The sequence below is a fragment of the Micropterus dolomieu genome, linkage group LG06 (genome assembly GCF_021292245.1).
Source record: "Micropterus dolomieu isolate WLL.071019.BEF.003 ecotype Adirondacks linkage group LG06, ASM2129224v1, whole genome shotgun sequence".
In the NCBI taxonomy this organism is placed as follows: Eukaryota; Metazoa; Chordata; class Actinopteri; order Centrarchiformes; family Centrarchidae; genus Micropterus; species Micropterus dolomieu.
Genome location: NC_060155.1, coordinates 3,912,642 through 3,936,339, shown reverse-complemented (window position 1 = coordinate 3,936,339; position 23,698 = coordinate 3,912,642). Strand labels below are relative to the sequence as shown.

The window sequence follows — 23,698 nt, the reverse complement described above, 5'->3', positions numbered from 1 at the left end:
ATGGATGGATGGAAGTTTGCTAGTATATACCATCTTTTACTGCTCTTGCAGTCACAGCTGGAAGCTTCTCGGTGAAGGAGTTGAGTTTTCAGTTACTTAGACTTCTTCCTTAACTTAATGGAAATTGCAGAGATATGGCGTAGGCGTTGAGAGCAAAAGACAGGAGACAACGAGAGGTGAATTTGCAAGGAAGTGAGTGACACCCCTGCCTATTACCATGCAAATTGTATGGTAAATGTAATAATTGGCAAGACCAATTTAGCTGGAAGCAATTACAGAGGGAAGACAGATAATTTCTGGGGCTTTTCCGTGCACAAAATTGTCTTTAATGGCCCTCTGTTCCCTTTATGAATGCCAAATAATAATAATGCACTTCTAATGAACTTAGAGATAGAAAAGATGACATAGTACCGGGGGAGGTTTGCTCATTAAAACATCCACAATTTGAATTGCATCATGGACATAAAATAGCTGGGGACAAAAGAGACAGTTAAGAAGGTGGTCGGCCAGAGTTCTCCACCTATATATGTATGCCCCAAAAAACTATGTGGACACCTGTGTCTATGTATGCTTCTTTAGGTCTGGGCCTATTTTGTATGGTTTTCAATTAAAATGAATCCTACTGCTTCCAATTTGGTAAAAAGCCAGGTCCATAAAGAAATGGTTTTGCCAGTTTGGTGTGAAAGATTGGTATAAACTGGAATGCAGACTGTGAGCCAGACCTTATCACCCAACATCAGTGTTGGACCTCACTAATGCTCTTGTGGCTGAATAGGAGCAAAGCCCATACTGGTCAATATCCAGAGAGAATTTAACTTGCATGGCTAAAATTATGTAATGTCCTCAGAGTGTTAAGGCCTATGAAATAGAGAAACATGGACCTGGGAGGAATTTGAAGCAAATAACAAAATGTCCCATCTAAACAGTAGGGCCTAGGAAATGAAAAGAGAAAAACCAGGAAGGACAATGAAAGACAAACAAATTGACATAGATAGATAGATAGATTAAGAGACACAAGTAAGAGAGAGGGAAAAGAAAAGGTAAGAAAAAAAGGGATGACAGAGTTAAAAGCAGGTGAGAGACAAGGGTGAGAAAGGAGAGGAAAAGATACAGGAGAGAAGGGTGAAAATGCAGATACACTATTAAGATGGAAAGATGAGGGAAGAAAGAAAGACAGACACTTGAGGTCTCTTTTTATCTGTTTCCTTTCCGTGTCCTTTCAATCACTGAGGTCACACAATGCTTCCTGTCATCTCAAAGTGTCTCTGGAATTAAACCCCGCCATTAATGACACTACTAGCTAAGAGGACAACTGTATCTCTCTCTCTCTCTCTCTCTCACACACACACACTAACACACACACACACACACACACACACACTCCTCCTTAATGAGGAACACTGTGGAGGATGTGACAAGTGCAATTATCCCTGTTATTGTTTTTTTTTTGTCTTTTCTTTGGATGAAACGAAGAAGTCAAGTGTGTGTGTGTGTGTGTGTGTGTGTCGCCATCACCCTGTCTGATCTGTCTGATGAAGTTTCATGATGAAGCCAACTGTTACTACAGTCTGACACCTCAGTGGGGGGGACGGTGACAGTGTGTGTATGTGTGTGTGTGTGTGCGTGTGTGTGCGTATGTGTGCGTATGTGTGTGTGTGTGTGTGTGTGTGGGGCTGCAGACAGACTGGCACTGGTAAACTGCTCTCTGTCAACTACATAAATTAGCTGGGATTGTGAATCTACATATTAGGAAACTAAATAACGTCTACTGTTCTCTTGAAGGGAAGACAGAATAATGGTCTTTTAGATGTGAGGTTTGATTTTGTGCTCAAACTGGCAGAAAGTTTCTTTCTGCTGTTCTATACCTCCGTTTGTGGTCGTCAATATTTAGTTGCTATCGATGGAGTGAAAAACATCCAGTACTTTAAGTACTGTGCTTGTCAGAAAAAAACTAAATAGGCAATTTAAAGGCATTTAGAGAAAAGACCAAAGGCCTTTTTTCAAGAGTCATTAAAAAATGACTTGTTTTACACTTGAATCTGTTGTTCTCTGGGTTTATTTAATGACTGAAGTCATTTGGACATAAAAAAGTGCATTTTATTAGAATAAGCAACATTACCTACCAATGAAATGTTATTAAGACATCCCATATTTTTTCGTTATTATGGTGCTATTAGGTAGAAGAGAGTGGACACAGTATGACTTGCATTCTTTTCTATTTTCTTCAGTGTGACGTGTTAATCAAAAAAGTCAATGTAACTGTCAATAAAGCAGTGAGACATGTATCAGAATGAGTGTATGTGTGTGATTGTGTGTATGCATGATTGAATGGTACCTGAGTGATTGATTATGTCTCAGGAAGTGTGTGAGGAAACTATTGAGTCTGTTTTGGTCTTACTGTGCGAGTGCTGGAGGTGAAAGTGAGTGATTGATTGTGTTTGTGAATAACTTTGTTGAACTGACTGATTACGTGCGTATGCGGAACTTTGGGCAACATCCTGCAGGTTGTGTTTTTTAGGAAAGATGCTTTTTGACTCAGAGTAGAGAGGAAGTGTGCTTCACTTGAGACGTTTGAAGTTAGAAGTACCAGGAGCGTTCTATTTTATTTTTTATGGTGACAGTTATCAGAATAATTGTTACACTTGGCACAGAAAAATCTTTTTATTTTGTTTTCGTGGTCAGTTTAGTCAAGGTCCAACAGGACATTCTTCGGTTAAAGAGGCATTATCAGAAGGTGTCCTCATTACTTTCTTTCTTTGCTAAAGTCAAAGTGAATTGTGGCATTGTGTGTACCTGTGACACAGAGAGCTAAAATGGTTTTTGTTTAAGTCCTGGTTGATCAAACCATGCTGTGGTCAGAGGGTAGGGACCAAGCGAAAGCACACTCCCTGATCCTCCATGTGGGGAGTCGGATGTGAGGCTAATGACCTCACCCACTAAAAAAAAAGCAATCATCATGTAAAAGACTCTCCATAGCTTGCTGGTTGGTTCAAACTCCAGCTGCTGGTGTCAATTAAATCTTAGTGGGTGCTATCCACACAAATATTTAATGAGAAACTGAGGACGTAACATTTAGGATGGCTTTGGAAGGCTTTAATCATGTAATTTAGCTAATTCTTACTACCCTTACTTTAGCTGGCAATGAAAACAACATCTGGTTGACTAAGTGGCAACTGTTCATCTACTGATTCTTTGGAAATGTTTTTACCTTGTACACAGCTGTACTGATTCAAAGGCCTCGGCCAAATGGTAGTGAATTGGCCCTTGCTTTGTTCAACTTTCCAAATGATCTTACTCTTTTTTTTGCTGTATAACTCATGTTATACACAAAACTACTAATGTGTAAATCATACACAGGTTGCTGGGATACTGGCAGCACCAGACTGAGGTCTGAGGAAGAAGACAGACTCACGGCAGCTCACAGGGGATTCAAACCAGAAGGACAGGACGTTGTTTTGTTCACTGCTTGTTACGATGCAGGTGGGAAAAAAAAATCTAAATTGCACTCTGGTGAGTTTTTAATGTAACCAAGACCGGTCATGGCATAAACTGGGGAAGGGTGAAAATCTTGAGCTTAGATTACATAACACACATAAACATAAACATAAAAAGAAGAACTCTGTTAAAGGTCTTGGTTAAATTAGCTCATCACCACCTGTTGGACTTCTTTATTGTGGCAGAGAATTGTCGTCTTTCATGAGCAGCTTCCATTACTATTACAATTTACCATTTGAAAGTAAAACTAGTTCATGAGTTCTTCAACATTGTGATGTTTTTAAATAAATAAAAAAGCTTTGATTTTAATGAACGAATGTCAGTAGAACTAACAGGTTTCTCTAATGTGACAACTGGGAATGACTAGCTCTAGCTAATACTTGCAAACAAGCCATCTCCCCTTGAACAGAACAGAACAACAAAGTTTTACAGTTATTGACAGACTGCCGAAACAAAATATCAACCACCTTGTCTTTGCTCATCTTCTTTCTGTCAAAATGTGGGTGAGGGCGGTCTGGGGAAATCAAATTGTCAGCAGAGGAGTTTCCTTAAATAAACTCAGTGTGGACCGTATTCCTATACATTCATTCTTTAATATCTGTGTGTGGGAGGAGAGGTGGAAATGTATGCGTGACAGTGTGTGAAATGTGCGTTCATGTGTGCTTTGTGCGTGTCTGTGTGGGTGTCTGCACCGTATGTTCTATGTCATCTGTGTATGTGTATGTATATTATATGAGTGTGGGTGAGCATGCATGGTTGTGTGTGTGTGTGTGTGTGTGTGTGTGTGTGTGCATTTCAGTGTTTGTGCTTGCTTGCATCAGTGTGTTTTTCCGTGTGTGTGTTTCTTTGTGCATGCGTGGGTACATGTGTCACAGCTGTTTTTGCATTTGTGTATTTGAGGCATTTGACAAGGTCCTTTTGTTCCTGTATAGTTTTGATTCCTTCTAGCTCTCTCTCTCACTCTCACACACACACACACACACACACACACACACACACAGAGCCCCTTCTTGGTGTGACGCCCGGATTTGAAATGCATAGCGTTTCTGTTGCTTTTAATGGAATACCACTGTATCTGCCTCGAGGGGAACGTAAACCTACTATTCCAACACTGGTTTCCAAATTGATACACTCACTTACTGCATGCACATGGCTCTTTCTACCCCCTTCTCCTTCCTACAGGCTGTTTTGCTACTGCGCCAAGGAAAGGCGCTACTGCGAAAGCAAGTCGAGCGCACCCTAACAGTAAACACAAACTAGTGTCAAATTAGCATAACCCAAGGTCAAAAACAATCATTTCCCAAGACCCCGCAGATCAATTTTGTTTTCACAAATGAGAAGCGAGTCAAGAGCCGTGCGCATGTCCTTTCCCACGCTTTCCCCCGAGCGAATACTTGCCCAGGGTGTTTGCTGTAAAACAATCATTAATATTCATGGTGCAGAACATACACACTAACATGGGGCTGCGGCTGTAGCTAAGCAAGCGTTGCATCAAAATTTATATTGTACAACGGTAGGCTGCCTTTGTTCCTGTGACGCCCCGTGGGGACTGTGGGAGCTCGGCACAGCGGCGATGCGAAGCACAGAGTTAGAATGCAGAGGAGGTACTTACGATCGCGCTGGCATTGATGTAATCAGAGTTGCCTTGGCTGTTCTCAACCTTCAAGGTGATTCGGGAGTGATCATCTAGAACACAAATGGAGAAATTCAACACATTTCGTCTTAGATGCAAGTGTTCAGGGGCTATGTTGCATGCATTGTAATTAGGCATGTCTTTGCATATCTGTTGTGTGTACAGGCCTCTCACTGTAGCCTTCATTTCCACAAGCAACTAGGTAAGAATGTTTCCATGACCTAACGTCTGTATAACCTTCTGGAATCAAGGTTGTTTTCAGCTCAGAATAAAAACCACCAAGTAAAATTTCCTTATAGTCTAGAAAGAACGTCTAAAAATTCCACAGCATTTAAGAAATTCACCTGAAGTTTCAGATTTCCTGTCATCCAGGAGTAAGTAGTTCACAAAAGGAGAAAACTAGATGATGTGAGCAGCCAAGGGTTAAGTTCTGAAACTCTGGGAGCACTGGTGGGTCCATCTTTACAAACTTGTGCCATTTGGCTAAGCTTTTATGAAAATGACATGATTAAATTTAAAGTCTTATTGAGATCCAAATGTTATTCAAATTTGTAAGGTTGAATTTTCGAAGTGTAACGCACAATCCTTCTTTCTACATATAGAGTGAAAGATGCATCATATATAAGTCATGATGTCAGACAGTGGGAACATTTTATTTTTGCATTTAATAAACTGAAAGGAGTTTAGTTGCATGTGCTGTTCACTGTTGTAGGTAGATTTAAAAAATTGCTCTCTCACAGCTGGTCGACAGACATTTTTGGGAGGGACAAATTATCCTAGTTTGTACTTTTCACTTTAGTGAACAGAACTTACAAGGGTCCACTGGTGGTAGAAAAACATTACATGCTAGTGGTGCTTCAAATAAGGAGCACAATTTATCCCTGACAAACTACTTTCCCTGCTGACAACCTGTATTTCATTAAGCCTGGGCCTGGTGGAAAGAATGGGATAGCACTTTTTTAGATGGGCTATTTCCACAGAAGCTTAGAAATTTTAATCATTGATGGGGTCGGGGCAGGAGAACTTTAATAGAAAACTAATTTACAACCCTTCTGCTCACTGCATCTGCTCCTGGTTTCTGATAATAGAGGCCAGGCTCAGAATATAGGGGGAGTGTTGTCAAGAGGAGAGTAATGCCACTATGTGTGGAGGTCTGACATCAGGAGGTGTAACAGACGAATTTTGGTTCCACTGAGAAATTAAGGGTTTCCTGCATATACGAGGAGGATATCACTCAATCTTTCCTTTACGTCTTTGGCCATTATCATGCTAAATGTGGTAGCTTTGAACACTAATGTCTTGTGCTAATTTCCAACTTCTGAGACCATTTTCAAGATGAGAAATATCCCAAAAGCACCTTCAGTCTTCAGGGGTGAAACAGCATATGGAATAATGTCCCCCCCTGAAATGAATGCCTCATGCAGGCAGCTTTCATTTTGATTATTGCAATTTAAATACTAAGATTTGACTGCTAAGTAAACTAAGAAAAGAAACACAGAGTTCATTGCTTACATGCCACAACAGCAGTGGAGCGGTTCTTCTTGGCGTTGCCATCCTTCAGGCCGATGGTGCAGGCGTTGGGTTCTGCCTGATAAGCACACAGCGCCTCCCACTCCTTCTCCAGGCGGTCCTTGTTTTTCAGGTGATCCTCCATGTAGGACTGAAGGAGAAGAGATGTATGTAAGATTCACCTTTGAGTAAGCCTGTCTTTATGTGCCTGAATCACCAGATGGACAGGCTTTATCCCTTAAGGAAGAGAGTTTAAATTTATTTGTCAACCACAAAATTTCACAAACTTGCCCATGATTTTAATGTTAACATCACAGGCTTTCCTAAACTGTCTGGCAGACTGTTTGCTCGAATCTCACAGGAGCACCAGATGGAAGACGGGTAACAGCTATTTTGTCAATCAAAGAAAAGTCGACCAAATACATAATAGGGCTCTTTCCTGTGATTGCCACTCTCTGTGTTGTCCTATATGGCAAATCCCACCCATCTGGTACTCCACTGATGTGAAAAAGAAAACAAAGATAAAACTGTTTATTTCTGCTTAATGCACCAGATGGGTGGAGTTTACTGCATCAGGACACTTCGGTTTACAATTGTTAATCACACCCAGTAAAATTGGCAAAGAAATTTGAGATATTATGGTAATCCTCAAAAGTTCTGGCACTCGTTTGAAGAATTAAAATCAGTAACCAGGTCCATTATAAGCCTCTGGTTCAGATTCTGCATCTTTATAAACTTGGTCACACTCTTCACTACAATGGTGATCTTAAAGATTATCCTTTGCGGCAACTCCCCTCCCTCCTGACCTAACCAAAGCACAGCCTTTTTAACATTGATTTCTACACATTAAAGGTTCAGTGTCTAAGATTTAGTGGCATCTAGCGGTAATAGTCTGTATCCTGCTTGACACACCTCTGAAAGTGCCATCAGAAAACATTATTCCCCTAAATGTCCTCTGCCAAGAGATACTGGGGAATTGCAAAAGCGTTCGTAGGTTGGTGGATGTGGATGAAACACCAGAACACACACACTGCAGCACATGCTTTATTTTCAGCATGTGAAACAGTTGCTTTATAATTAATTTGTTAAAAAATATCTCCCACCATGGGACTGAACACACAACCTTCTAAGTGAGAGTCCTGCGCTTTACCAGTTGAGCTAACCAAACACTGTAACACTAAGTTCAAACATTCTAAGGCAATAAAAACAAAACGGCTCATTATGTAAGGTCTTTATACACCACTGAAAACATAATTATGGATCTTATCTTGTATTTCTGTCAATAGATCCTCAGAAATGTTACACACTGGACCTTTAAACGTGACTTAGGTCACATGATTTACACAGTGTACTGAAGGTCCGGTAAGCCAGTCGCTGGACTAGTACTTGTCAACACTCGTACATGACGTTTAGGTATGAGGACGCATTGCGTATTTTCCTCATTTTATTAGTTGCACCAAAGCCATCGTAATCTGAGCACGTATGTCAACCAGTTTCACCTCATTATCTACGTAACAATAGTCATAATGAAGGAAGACCATTTGACTTTGATCAACTGGCACACAGCAAGGACAGTGTGTGTTGTTCACACAGGTTAGCCCTGATCTGATGATGGCCACTTGTAGCCTAGTTAGGAGCCTTGAAAATCAGCAGCCCATGCATAGAGAATATGATGGTACAAGCCTTTGTAATGGATGAGGGAACAAAATGAGCTTGTGTGGTTCTTTAAATGGCTCTGGAGATGATTTATGGTGGCAGTTACAAATGGGGCTGATCTTAATCAGAATTAGCTCCCAAAAAAGGCCTAATGGCTTTCTACTAAAATGAGAGGAGTTTGTTAAAAATAAAAGGCAGCACGTCCAGACATCAGGCTGGCGGAAGATGGAAAAGTTTCTTGATCAAATGCAGACATGGGATTGTAACAAACTCCAAGGTTTGTTATTTGTTAGTCTATTATCCATCTTAACAGGCTTGAACAGCAGGCTTCACCTTTGCACAGCTGCACTGAAAACAATCACACAGGCATACAAAGGCATAAACAACACACTAACAGTGTAACACTACCCTTTCCTTGTTGCAGTCTCAGCTCTCTATTATATTTGCTTCATAGCTGCTAAAAGCAGCAATGATGTAACAGGAAGCCGCAAGCTGTGACCCTCCACCTGCACACAGCCGCTTATCAACAGGAGGTCCGAATGCTTCAAAAGACACACATGCGAGCACACACGCACACACACACACACACACAGAAAACAAACATAAAGAAAATACACATGCACACATCTAAAGCACAATCCACACATAAAGGTTTTTATAAGGTTACATAGACAAAAACACAGTCCACCCACACACGTACACTGCAAAGAAACACACAAAAAGCAAACACACATACATACTCACTCACACAGATCCATATAAGCCACACAAAATACAGGGAACAGAAAGGAAAGGACGCACACACAACAAATTCAATACACATACATTCATATTACAGACACCTTCTGACACACACACACACACACACACTTACACTTATAAACTATATGTACAACCAACATGCATACACAATCACACAAAAACATGACCTGTATCAAAATTGCATACAGAGATTCACAGTCATACAGAAGACACACACACACACACACACACACGCATGCATGCACACTGTCCTACATCAGATGCCCCCCACCACCCTCTACCCCCTACCCTCTCTCTCCCTCTCTAATGCTAGAGTAATGGGGTTTTGTGGCTGTGTAAAGGGATTACTGCAATCCAATCAGGAGGTGCTGAGATCACCATGTGTCGGCCAAACACTGAATAATCCCCTTACTGCGGGGGGCTTACAGCTGCCAAAGGTGCTCAATAAAAAACGCTACGCAATAAGACTCTGCCCGAGCCGCCATTGTGGCTCTGACGCACCATGTGAGCACCTCTAGGAAACAGCATGAAAGCCGGCAGCATGGGAGGTGATGAAATGCAGCGGCCATTTTGGACTGACAGTAACTAAAGGGAAAGGGGAAGTGGGTGGGAGACATCACTCTGGGATAGAATATTTATCAAGTGCTGTCAAAGTACAACCTGTGCTTTACTTGAGTAGTTTTTATTTTAGGCTTCCCTAAATGTCAGAGGGAAATACTGTTCTTTTTACTCTAATAAGTGTGCAGATTAAGATTAATGATCTTATTTCTTAATACACATGATCCATTATTATAGATTAAAATACCCAGCAGTTTATGAAGCTCCACATCCACCAGCTTCAAAAATCACAATGCTGCTTACTTGATAATGCATCAATAACAATAATTCTGTGCTAAAATACGATGCCTTGAGAAGGGACATTCTGCAAAATGTATACAAATGTATACTTCTACTTTGAAAAGTACTTAATTGGATAATTAATAGTTGTGTATTTTTACCCTCACTAACTAAACTGTTGGTGTATTCTTGTAATGGAGTATTCTTACATTGTGACACTGATACTTTTACTTCAGTAAAGGATCTGAACACTTTTTTCACCAGTGAAGGTGTCATAATGGTTTGCAAAAGGGTGTTTTTGTGTGTTCATAATGATAAAAGAATTGTTGAAAATTTAGTAAATTTAGCAAAGACATTTTTAAAAAATCCAGCCAACAATTTGAAATGGTAATTTGTGATTTTATATTCCATCCTTGGTGTTAAGAGCTGGTGATTCTGCACTACATTTCCCGGATGTCCCCTGTCAGTCATACAGTGTGTGTGCTATTGAAACTACTTACTTGGATTATACGTTGTTTAATGGCCAATGCCAATGAATTTCAGATTTAAGCATCCAATTGCCAATATTTTGTCATGATATTTAATATAATAACATGTAGTACATTTCAAGTACACAACTCTAGCATTTCCCAAAGAATTTGATTATTTTAATTACACATTTGTGCTATTTTTGTCTGATCAAATGATTGCATCACCATCACTTGCGTTAGCATTGCATCAGTTCAGGCTAAAACCTTCCCACTTATGAATCCTACAACAAATGTGTAATCAATCATCATCAATCAATCTGCATCCATCATATCAAAGGCTGCTGCGTTATTTTTAGTTAAAAGTTGACATCATCCTGACACATGAGTCTAACCTCTCTGCAGCTGAACGCTTCCTCCTCCTCCACTGACCACTTTAGAGTGATTTAACATCCATTTCCTGAAGCCCGTTTTTCTTCCAGCAATTGTCCTGCGACCTATCAACCCCACAGATCACATCCCAGCTGGGCTGCTGGTGCAGTACAAAAACCACAACAAATTCCCAGCACAGTTAATCTCGATGGAGGCTCTCGCTGCAGTATAATCTATAACACTTACTTGGCCAGCAACAAAAGACAAGATAATGTGCTTTATATATAGAGTCGACTAATCCTCTTAAGACACAAGCAAAGAGGATGTGGGGGGAGATGGTGGTGGGGCGGGGGGCCCTCGGTCCCAGTCACATGGGACCAAGTAATACATTAAACTTAGATAAGATGGTGAAAGCTGTTTCTCCTCAAATTAAAATCAGTGGGTGGATGATGACATAGAATTTGCTCGAGTTTACGAGAGGCAATTAATGTTTTGGGAGGTGGGTGGGCTGGTGGGAGGGGTGGGGCACTGCAGCTCATCAGCTATCATGTTATTCCTTTCTTTGGCGCCCGTGATTTTTTATTAATCGTTCAACAGTTACCTCACTCGAGTGTGTGACAGGGCATTAGATGAAATATTTGCTTTCCCATGGCGGGGCTGCACTCGTCTCGTTTTGTGATGGATTTGGTCCCTTGCTATGATGCCGCTCTGAAAAAAAAAAACCCCAGGCTCTGAGTTCGCCCCAGATGTGTTAACAAGGTCCCGATTTTTTGGGCATGAAATTCTGCTTAGTCTGCAGTTGACATCATGATGTGTATCTAAAGTGAGTTCTCTTGTAAGTGTGAATATTTTTTTTGCAAAAACTGACAGCTAGAACAGCAAAAGAAAAATATGAGCAGTAATATATACGCATTGTTCCAAATTACGGAAAGAGAAATGACAGACAGTAGCATAGGAGGAGGAGGAAAAGTAAAGAAAAATAGCGAGGGAACAATGCAATTTAACATGAAGAAGAAATAACGGGATAAACAGTGAGGAAGAAACTTATGGATAGCACAAAAAAAGCAATTGCAGAGAATATTGTTCAATAAAATAGAGAAAGAAAGGGCAGTGGAAGAGGGAGGATGAGTAAGAAAAGTGCGTAAAATGAAATAAAACACAAAAACATAAACATAAAATTAATATCAAAACATAGAAAAACTATTGAATGAAAGATGGTAGATGGATGAAAAGAGGATTGAGGTGGCAAATCTATAAAACCAGGATGGTTGGTGGGCGGTAAAAGACATTAAATAGCAATTTCCTAGATAGAAAACCTGAACTCCAATTTAAGTTCTTTCTATCTTTTAGCTTCAGCTGAAGGTTTACATGCCCTTCTGTGGGCCGAGAAAACAACGTGGCTTCTGAAAGGTTTTGACCCCTAACCCTAACCCTAGAAATACATAGTGGGCCAATGAAAATCAAGGATGTGTTTGTTGTTTTTTTTCACTGAGGAGTGGACATTTTGGAGATACAAGGTTTCAAGGTTTCATGACATTGGCATTTCGTAACTTTCCGTCTGCTGTCTAATGTTTCTGTTGTGGGGGGGATGGAGAAGTTCTGGACCAATCACAGCTGCAGTTTGCTTCACTGTAAGCGTGGAGCTGTCCAAGGTTCTGAAACACACTTCTCACACACAGCTCAGAGTATGTTTTACTGTCCTGTCTCTTCCCTCTCTTCTAACTGCTAAAAATCTCAAGGAAAAGGTGGCAGCTAAAAGTTCACAGCTCCCTCCCATTAACTAAGAATCCCACATTATCACTTTCTGTGATGATGACAAACTACTTGAGATTTCTCATTGCTCAATCCTTTTTACTTCCTCAATTTAATGGAAGAGCTAAATATGCCATCAACTTCTCATCAGCACAGTGACCAGTTCATATGGACAGGTTTCATGGGTATAAAACAATTCTAATGAAAATGAGCCCATTTGTGTTTGGGATAGATCATATATTAAGTGGGGATAGTTCATGTTTTTCTAATTTAGGATATTTACATCTATCTACAACATCTAGGTCTTTATACAACAATGATACTGGACATCAAGTCCAGACTTGCGTTAGTCAACTAGTGTATTTTATTGTTTTATTACCCTGTTTTTTAATCATCAATATTTTTTAAAAGGAGAATTTTCGTTCATGCCTGACCTATTTTTGTGTTTTGATGAATAAAAGGAATCTTGAAGTCTTCACACAAGAACAACAAAATAGGTCAGTGCCTTCCAAAACTGTTCATTTTAGTTTTAACCATTGCCAGGATATTTCCCTAACCTTTGCAATATGGCATTGCCACGTGCAGATTTTGTAGAAGGAGGTCATTTAAATTTTTCTGGCAATGAACATTAAAAAATAGGGTTTTGCATAATTGTCCAATATCAAGGGTGGGTAAAAGAAAAAACATGACAGTGTGTAAGAGATGGAATGCGAACCATGGGCCTTGGTGTCAAAGTCAGACACCAACACATTATCCAGGACTATAATAACGTCATGCTTCTAGCTCCTCATTGTTTGCAGAGTGTTAAAGCGTTTGAACATTTGAATTGATAATGTAATTTTTCTGGTGAGGACATTCTCCTAAGACCAGCAAATACACAAGAACTGGAAGCGCCACTCACACAAAGAGATTCGGTATTATGTGGCATGTATGAGTGATTTAAAAGAATTTGCGGCATGAAATCTCAGAAACGCACACCTCCTCATGAACAGGGGGCATTCATCAGGCTCAAACAAGCAATTAACAAGTTTGTACGGTTAAAGGAGACCTATTATGCTGCTTTTCCAGTCCTATATTGTAGTTCTGTGACTCCTGTATGGCAGCTTTGCATGATTCAAAGTTCAAAGAAAAAACTCTCTGTCTAATACTGGCTTTTCATGTAGGCCTTCATTTCAGCCTCTGTCTGAAACAAGCTGTAGATGCTCCTGTCTCTTTAAGAAAATGCAGTTCAAAACAGAGCGTTCAGAAAAGGAGGAAATCTGAGGGATTTTAAATACTTTAACCTCATTATTTGAAGCTTTGGCCATGTTTAACATGAACATCCAACATTGTAACATTGTAGATAAGTCATAAAATGTGGGAAAGCATAATAGGTCTCCTTTAAGAATCTTGAATCTGACTTGAATCTGAGAGGTGTAGGATAAGAATGAAAAGTTTTTTGCATGAGGCCCATTATTTTACAGAGTGGGGAATGTCTATTAGAACTCTGAAGTTATTTTAGAGAGGATTTAAGTGGGATATCAGCATTCAAGGGGATGTTCATCTCCATCACCTACACAAAATGTTATTAATCATCATGGCCACATCAGACACACTTGGTCTGTCTCCTTCCCTCACAACATTTACATATTAGTGTCCATATTATACAAATTCAGTAATCACCCTGAACAGCGTGTGCCCACACACAAAATGAATACTTAACAAAACATGAGCAACACTTCACTTCATTCCTCTTATCTCTCAAGTGATGCCGCCGCTGCTGAGATGGCTTTGTCTGGTGAAGACAAAGCCAACATACCTTAAGAAGTTCAGACCTTGCTGTCTCAAATCTATTTTCATCCACATGTGACCTAGGAACATCAAACGCATGCATCACATCCTGTTGTGGGCGCGTTCGCCAGAGAAACACTTGCAGCATACACTTTGTGCATTCGTGTAAAAAAAACAGAGCCACTCTCTGCAGCAGCACAGGGCTGCAAAGGGAGTCATTTCTCCTGAACACATCTCTGGTGCAAATCTCAGGGGTAATTAGTATCTTTGTGCCTATTGAACACATCAAAAAGTGCGCTCTGTCACATCTAGCCGGCAGCTTCATAATGCAGAGAGAGTGAGAGAGGCGGGGTGCGTGGGTGTGGGGGGTGCGATGAGGAGGTGGTGCTCAGGGTGGTGGGTGGTTTAATTGAATAGCTATATATTGCAATTATGATGGCGCTCGACAGAATGCGACTGAGGTTCAATAGAGAATTTTCATATGCAGGATAGAGGAGGGTATGAAGCCTTCTTATAGAAACTGTGGGTGTAATGAGATGTACAGAAGAAAAAAAAAAAGAGACACGGACAAAGATGAGAGAGAGTGAGATGGGAGGAAATAGAGAAGTGCGTGCATGTGTGTGAGAGAGAGAGAAAGGAGTATTAAATGCAGAAATGCAGTTCCACTGGTTTTGAAAGCTATAAATGGTTTGAAGAGTTAAGAAAAGCAAGTGATGGGATGTTTTGGATAAAAGAGGAAAAAAAGGAGGTGTTGAAAATCTCTGGTAGCAGTTTGGAAAGACAGACCACTGACCGCAAGGGTAAAAAATACTGTAGGAATGTAAGGGTAATAATATTACACTGCCTATGTGTTTTTTTGTCATAGAGGAAATCCACCAATTAAAAACCAGGTTTTTCCTTTTCTTGAAAAATGTCATTTCATTTCATTGGAACTGAAATTAAGCTCAAATATCAGTATTTAGTAAAATATGTCTTGTTGGGATGAACTTAACCTTTCATTTTAACTTTATTTCACTTAATATTTCAGACCTTATGTTTACGTAAGCCAATGACTGTTTGGGATGAGGGGAGTATTTTGTTTTGTTTTGTTGTTTTGCCCTTGCCATTTAGTAGGAAGTGACAATATTCATCATGCCAGTGTCATTTTTAAATCAATACAAAAGCTGTGGTAATGGTCCTGGGAACAGCTACTTTAATGTTTTTCACAGTGTTTAAAGAAATATTTAATGTAATTTAAGAGAGTTTGCAACCATCTCATCCATAATAATCACATTTTTGTTGCCATTTTCTGTCGCAATTTTTCAGCCTGTAGCAAACAATGATTACTTCCCCATTCTTGATCCCACCTACACAACTCCGATTGGCTGGGTTGTTTTTCAACAGGGGAAACATGAGCTCAACTCAAGAGCTATTTCAATAGCTGAAAAACTGGAGATTTGGGCAGCAATTCAGAGGTCTGGAACCAGGCTAGGGTGACCTGAATTAACAGTTTGTTCTTTTAGGCACACATAAAACCCTTCCTTTAAAATGTACTTTTGCTTCTTTAGTATTCCATAAAGTTCTGATGTGAATTTTAGTCAACCCTTTTTGACAGCTCCGGATGTGCAATATGGGAAGTGGGTAAATAAGATTTACAAATTACCATGAATCCCCCTGATTCAGTCAGGGCAAAACATAGTAATTAGGAACCATTAGCCATCCCAGGATTTTGTGCAAAATTCAGCCCTAAATATTTGGATTCAGCATACAGGAGTAGGACTCTCACTACCACTGTTTGGTGTGATGATTAGTGCCCCGACAGGAAACTCACTAGTATCATGTGACCGGTGGAGATGTCCATGTTCGAGTGGGCGGGCTCTTCGCTCCAGGAGGAGATGCTGCTCCGTGCCGAGGGGCTGACGGCTGGACCGCCATCGCTGAACTGAGATGACACGCTGTTGATTCTGGAGGAGATGGGCTCTGTACGCTCAGCCGGAGGTTTGACCGCCATACGCTGCCGGCAGAGTTCCTACAGGAGGTGAGGTGGAGACAGATTAGTCATTGCTGTTGTAACAATACAAAGAGTCTACAGTGAATGTTTTTAGTCAGGCTCAGATGAACTCTCTGTTTGTATTCCACCCATATGTGTTGACCAATATGGGTTTTCAATGGCTGATGCTGATATTCAGACAGCAGGCCAATATATAATGCCGATACATATTTAAAGAAAAGTTCAATCTAATTTACATGGTTATCTTAGCCAGTAACATGTTATTTTTGGATGGAATTATTATGAATTAATGAAATAGAAACATGCAATGGGTTCTGCTGTAGATTGTGTAGAACATGACTGGTGTTTAAGGGAGAGTGGGGTACAGTTTTTTAAGAAGTCATGCATTATTCTCTGCTAGATTAGCCAGTAATGGTGGTTGATTACATTTACATTTATTCATTTAGCTGACGCTTTTATCCAAAGCGACTTACAACTGCTATACATGTCAGAGGTCGCACCCCTCTGGATCAACTAGGGGTTAAGTGTCTTGCTCAGGGACACATTGGTGGGTCACAGTGGGGAGTTGAACCTAGGTCTCTCTCAGCAAAGGTATGTGCCTTATCCACTGCTCCACCCCCACCAGATTAGCTGTCATTTAGGATTGAAGAAACGTGTTAACATTTAGAAAAGATGACGTGACTGTAGAAATTTAGGGCTCCCAACTTTTTTACCACCTTCTCAAAACTCACAAGGCTGCCTGCAGACATAGTATCCCTCCACACAGTTTTTGAATATCAGCCTCGTGAGTGCAGGTATTGACCGATGCCTATAATCTCAATTTACTGAATATCAGTCTTTCCCTAATATGTGTTGATCTAGATTTTATGACAGCATCGATATTTGTCTGTCATCAGAAAATATTTCTTTTTGCAACATAAAAAACGTTCAACATCACAAATAAAAAAATTCAATCTAAACAAATCAATTTTTTTTTTTAGTGATATAATCTCAGCACGTTTGACTCAATTGAAAAAATGTCTCTACTGTAGATGTAGCAATAAGCTTCATTACATCTGTGCCACCTTGATCACACATCTCATCATCATCGTCATGTGACAGTCAGATTTGCATGGTTTAAGGTGTGTTTTGGTATAAAGCTTGATTGAATGTCAGGAAGGTATTGTCCCAAAGTTTATCAAGAGAACCATGACGCTTCTTTAAAAGTGGAAAAACATCTGCAAATCCAGTAGCAGTTTCCTGTTACTGTTTTACTGAGTCAATGCATTATCATAAAAATCATGTTTATCATCAAAGGCTGGGGAATTGTGTCTTGCCAAGAAATTGTCTTCTTTATAATGCGTATTTGTGATTATCCTCATTATTTTGGTTCTCTTTCTGTACTTGAAAGTCAACAGCTAAAAAACGGCTATTTGCTTAATGAGCAAGTGTATGCATGAGAATTGAAATGAAAATTTGATTGTGTTCAGACCTTCATGGAAAAGACTGTGTAAAGACTTGTTTTGTTATACTTCTGTGTGTAAATCACAAATCATTAAACCCTAACAAAACCACATGCTTAACTGTACACACAGGAGAAGTAGAGTTTTGAGCAAAAAGTAACTAGTTGCAAACATCTGGGCCACAATAGTGAATGATTGAAATGTTTTTATCACAAGGCAGTTCATCTCCAACTGCTGTTCTACTGGCCAGCTTCCAGGATGTCGGTGGAAAACAGCATGCAAGCACAGCAAGCATCCCAGGATAAAATAAACTTTTGAAAAAGTTTTTGGCAAATATGCCATTCAGTGTCTCAGCAGCAAATACAATGTCTTCCTTCATACGGCTGAGTCATTATCTGTCTGCTGAACGTGTTACCACAATTAAATGCTAAGTTGTGAATGTTAACGCCTTTTCTAGACAACTCCCAGCAGGAACTTCAATAAGTGTTGAATGAAATGGGAACGGGATAATTACAAAGACAATATTGCTCTAAATAAAAGTTTCCAGCTCATTCTACATGTTAAAGAAAGACTGCAAAGGCCAATCAGAATGGTTCACCAATAAGCCTGCAATGACAGTTACTGTAAAAATTCTTAAATTTCTATTTTCTTTTTAAATTTTGTAGCATCTACAACCCTAACTGATTCTCTGATATCTATTTAGAATTTATATGATGTTCAAAATATAAACCATTACAACTGATTACATCACTGATTTAGGGAAGATGTTTTCCAATGTTGTATTACCAAATGTTCAATACATAATTAAAATACGTTGAAATGCTCTGCAGCAATGGCACTGCTGAAGTATGGGTCCTTCTAAACTTTCAAAAGGATGCATAGATAGTTATGTTCTGTGAAAGTGAATAACTAAAGGACGACTCAAATGCTGACAATCAAGCTAAAACGCATGCATTGCTTTGCAATGCAACAAACTTTAAACTTTAAACATGCAGAGGATTTTGCATGTTCAAGGCAGATCAAATTTGTTGGAAATGTAAAACAGTTATTTACTTATGTATTTACATACTAACTTATCCACAAATCAAAAGAACAGGAAAGTACTTTGGCACATACTCACAATGACAACATGCTGATGTTAAGCACGTATATTGTTTACCATATTCACCAGCATAGTTAAGTGTGTTAGCATGCTAAGATTTGCTAATTGGCACTAAACACAAAATTCATCTTAGACTGAATGTCATTTTTAATTTTGCAGCAATTTAGTCATAAACCAAAGTATTGAAAAAAAATTCTAATTTTGATGTGATAATGACGCTAGATGAACATTGAGGGATCACCAAAATGATTAGAATTCATCCTGAAGGGGATGATAATCAGTTGTCCTGGCAGCCAACTGACCAATATTGCCATCCTAACCACATGCAGAGTTATAGCATAGGAAATTGATCATATTAGTCACAGGAATGCAATAGTAAAAAGAGTGCTTGCTAGGGTTAAACATGGCCAGCTCCTGCAATTTCCATCAACTGACCAACTGGTGGAAAACAGAGTAAAATACATGTTCAGTCCCTATATGATGATTAATACATCAGAAATCAGTATGTCAGATAAACATGCCCTTGAGTAAGACTATAAACTTCAACTGCCCACTTCATTCTATGTAATCCTGGATAAGCACATCACATCACTTCATGCAATGGAACTGTGTTAAAATAACACAATAATAAATGTTGCCAGTCACATCGTCTATATCTCAAACCATACATCACATACATTAGGCAACCAGGAAACTGACTGCAACAGAAGACCTGGGCTGGATCTCTATGGGTATCTGTGTTGCTTAATGAGAGAGATGCTGATGATTAACTAACGGCGTGTTTGACTGACAGTGGAGGTAATGTGAGCAGGCCTTCATTAGTCTGTAACTGATCTGACTGATATTCTCGTAGGTCGGCACGCTGACACTGATCTATGAGCTCGGACACAGACTCATAAATGTGTGCACATTATTATAGTGCTTCAGTGCCTGGCCTGGGGATACTGACTGCACTGCTGGTGGGAGGCAAACACAAACATGCCTGCATATGAAAGAAGAGAGTGGAGAAACACACATTAGGAAGCACTGGACCGCAGCTAAATATATTTCTGCAGTGCTGTAATAATAGACCTAGTTTTTGTGGAGGAAAATCTTTGTATTTTTCACATTGCACAATTTTCACCTATTAGTAAAAATAGAAAACAATTAAAAATATATCTGATTTTCTGAAATTATCACATGGCTTTGCGGAATACTTACTTCTGCTTGGCCAATAACAGATCATTGTTCCACATCTGTGTTTATAATCCGATTCACTGTGGAATTCAACTGCATTGGCCATTTTTACAATATCACATTAATTTATTGAAGTGTTCGATTGATAGTTGGAGGCTAAATGGATTTATCAGATTTGATTGTGTTTTTATGGTTACAGATCTGCAGAGCTGTAAATCATCTTATCTTGTAACAAGATCATTGTAATCAATATTCTGTATCAAATTGTTAATTTCTTTGATGATAACATGCATACTGTAATAACTAGATACATCTATAAGGAGGCAAATTTGGAAAACCAGTTTGAATTATTTTTTTGTGACAGCTGCCACTGGTACTGGAACTTCTTGGGTTAAAGCTACAATTATCTGATATTTTATCCCATGTTCACCTTTGTATTTGATCATTTTCATGCTAAAACCTTCAAGAATTTTACTCTTCTGAAATTTTGTCTGATCTTGGGGGAAAAGCGCCTGAAGCATCATTTGGAGCATCACGAACACAGACTATTGTTACAGTCAAGCGTGGGGTTTCCATGATACCAGAAGTGGATCACAGTAACTGGCCAATTTTGAATGTTTAATAAAAGCCAAATATTAGCCCCCTAAATTGGTCTAACCCTGGTCTGCCTGTTAAATAACACCACTTTACTTTCTCTGCAACACATCATGGAGCCCAATCAGCACAAAACACTGCATTGTGGGTGTTCTGTTTGGGAGGGAAATACATGATCAACAGCATTCATATTTCAGCAAGCCCACAGATGAACTTTGCTGCTGCAGCAAAACATTTTATGACGTAATTAAAACTGATGCAAAATGGCTTCCCCCCGAGAGCCAATTAGAGGACAAAAAGGCAAAAATTTGACAGAACAATATAACCCAGGAAAGGTTTAGAGTCTAAACAGTGCAAATTTACAGCAGCTCTGAAGTCCTCCCCTCCCTAGCTGTGTCCATACAAACACAAGTATCTTTGTTTACAGTGCATTGATTTTCAACGAGACGCACTTCATCAGGTGACGAGACGCATCACGTTAATCAGTGTGGTTTATGATCCAGATGACAGTCTGGTGCACATTGTTCAGCTTTGTTTCACTGTTGCCTTTTACTTGTGAATTTATGCTGTAAATGACAGAGCAGGTGATAATAACAATCAGACTCCTAAAGAGACCAACAACAAACACATTTAGTCTTGGTTCTGCTTAGCGTGGTAGCAGAGGAGCCTAGCGGGTTAACGGATGCCTGTAAGTGAAACATACAGGCATCTGTATGTTTCACTTACTACTTCAGAATTAACTTTTCTGTGTCCTCTATCAAGATACTAAATTCCAAAATACTCACTGATGTTAGTACTTCATACAATAAATTGCTTATAATTTATATTATGGTCCATGTTGATCGAAAATATTTTCTTCCTTGCTGGAATTTCAGTATTGCAGAGTCTTTACAGAGTTTACATTATTGTTCCAGGAGATGCAGGGACTCTTTTGAAAAGTTCTCATTGTTGGTGAGTTCAAGGACATCCAATACTTCAGCCATTTGAATGTAACAAATGAAAAAATTAAACAATAAATAAAGGTGGGTAAATGTCCGCCATGATGGATTACCACACTCTAGCAAGCTTTAAGTCTTTTCAAATTGATTTAAAAGACAATTGAAATTAATGAAAACAAATGTCTGTCTGGAAGGTAGAAAATCAATCTTAAAATTCATGGCAGCACTTGAAAATATGGGATTTTTGAAAACAATTTTAGCAAGTGAACCATTGGTATGCTACATATAAGCTTGTCATCTAAATGACTGAAATGTATATTGCTACATCACTGCAAAATTATGAGACAGTTGATTCGAAGAGACAAAGATGGTCATCGATCCAGAGAAAGTAAAAAATTCTATTTATGCTAAAGTTACTGTGAACTACAACAAAAGTTTCTCTTTGCTTCTCGAAAACCTACCAACACGAGTTTGCCCTGAAGATAATTTTGTTTTGTAGCCTAAAACTAATCTGTTTTAGGCCACAAAACAAAATTATCTTCAGGGCAAAGCATTGACACCAATACTTTTTTTGTCAGGTTCTTTACAGTGCATGTGTGTCTCATCAACCCTCCCTGTATGAATAAAGATTAAAAGAAAAGTCCCAACAACCCCCTCTCATGGGCGTCATGCCAGGGAATCCACTTGGCGCAACATGACCATCTCGAATCATGCATCACCCCGGGGCGATGGCGAGTGTGTCAATGACAGGAGGCGTGTGCCACCCAAAGCATCCCCTCTTTCTAAAAGCCTGCTAATAGGAGGAAGACTGGGTTTGGGGGGTAGGGGTGTGTCAGCAGGGCCCATTGGGCCCAAAGGGGCGCCTCTGTTTACATGCCCTTCTGACCAAAACAAATGCAGGGGCCTTCACCGAGTGCTTGGCCTCTTTGCTTGAACAAACAAACAAATAAAAGGGGTATCATGATACAATATGGTGGAGTCGAGGGAGGGTGAAGGACAAGTGACTGAAGCATTGAATAAAAGCAAGAGGAGAAGGAATATAGGACCGTATCTGATTAAGACCCAATAGTGATACAAATATGTCTGGACTACAGCTGCTAAAAGCTAAACATATTTAAATATTACTTTTTTATTCCAGAAATAAATCTGCTATCAGAGTTCTGCTCAGAAAGCTTTTAAGCCTATAACAGTGACAGTAAGTGGCATGTTAGTTACTGTGTCTTTAATCACTGTATTTATGTGTAAGCAGTCTCCTTTGCTAGGAGATTTAAAAACTCAACTAATTTCCCAAAGCCAGCATGTCCATTGTCATAGAACCTGTGGCAGTCACCATGCTGAAAGCCTTGCTAACTGTACATGTTGAATTGAGATTAGCATGGACTCACGTTGCCAGACTAATGACTAGACTATGTTTGCTTTGTGCTAGTGCAGGTGGAAAGTCCAGCAGAGCCTATTCTGCCATATCTATGCACATAAAAACTGCTGGTTTGTTTGAATTTCATAAACCAGTGGACAAAGGACAGATCAGAAGTGAGCTCAACAGGACTGGCTTAAATGTTTCTGACGTTCTATTTGACAAAAACCCATGGATTGTCTTCAGTGACCATGTTCAATGCCAAAGTTGCCAAAACTAGAACCTGGTAACTACAATGGTTAGAAACAGGGAAGGATGGCTGTCATGTTATAAAGAACTAACTAATTATTTGAATTGTAAAAACGGCACTGCAAGGGTTTGAGCAAAAATTCAATGTAAGATTAAAAATAAATGTCTATGATTTTAATTAATCTAGATTTATTTACCTTTGCACATTACACATAGGCATCTTTGCTGCAAAGGACACCCCAACTCTACACTGAAATCCAGAATAACACTACAAATGCCATTATCATTGCTACTAATCCTGGTACTAAATAATAATGACATTTATTAATACTTGGAAATGAATCAAAATGTCTGAACTAAAATGAGTTCAGGATAAGGACTTCCCAAAGACAAGCCGTTTTATATTGATTAACTGTAGGATATGTGATCAATCACATAACATTCTTTCCATCACATCAGTGGTACATGACACTGAATGGAAACATTGCGATTTTTAATCAAAGGCTGTTATCAGCAAACTGATGTATTCACCGAGGAGCAGGAGAGAGAGAGAGAGAGAGAGAGAGAGAGAGAGAGAGAGGGGGGGGGGGGGGCTGAAGA

General features: G+C 39.4%; 1 pseudogene; it reads right to left on the bottom strand.

Annotated features, from left to right (window-relative positions):
• Positions 1–23,698, bottom strand: part of LOC123972424 — a 180,955-nt pseudogene that overhangs the window by 29,047 nt on the left and 128,210 nt on the right.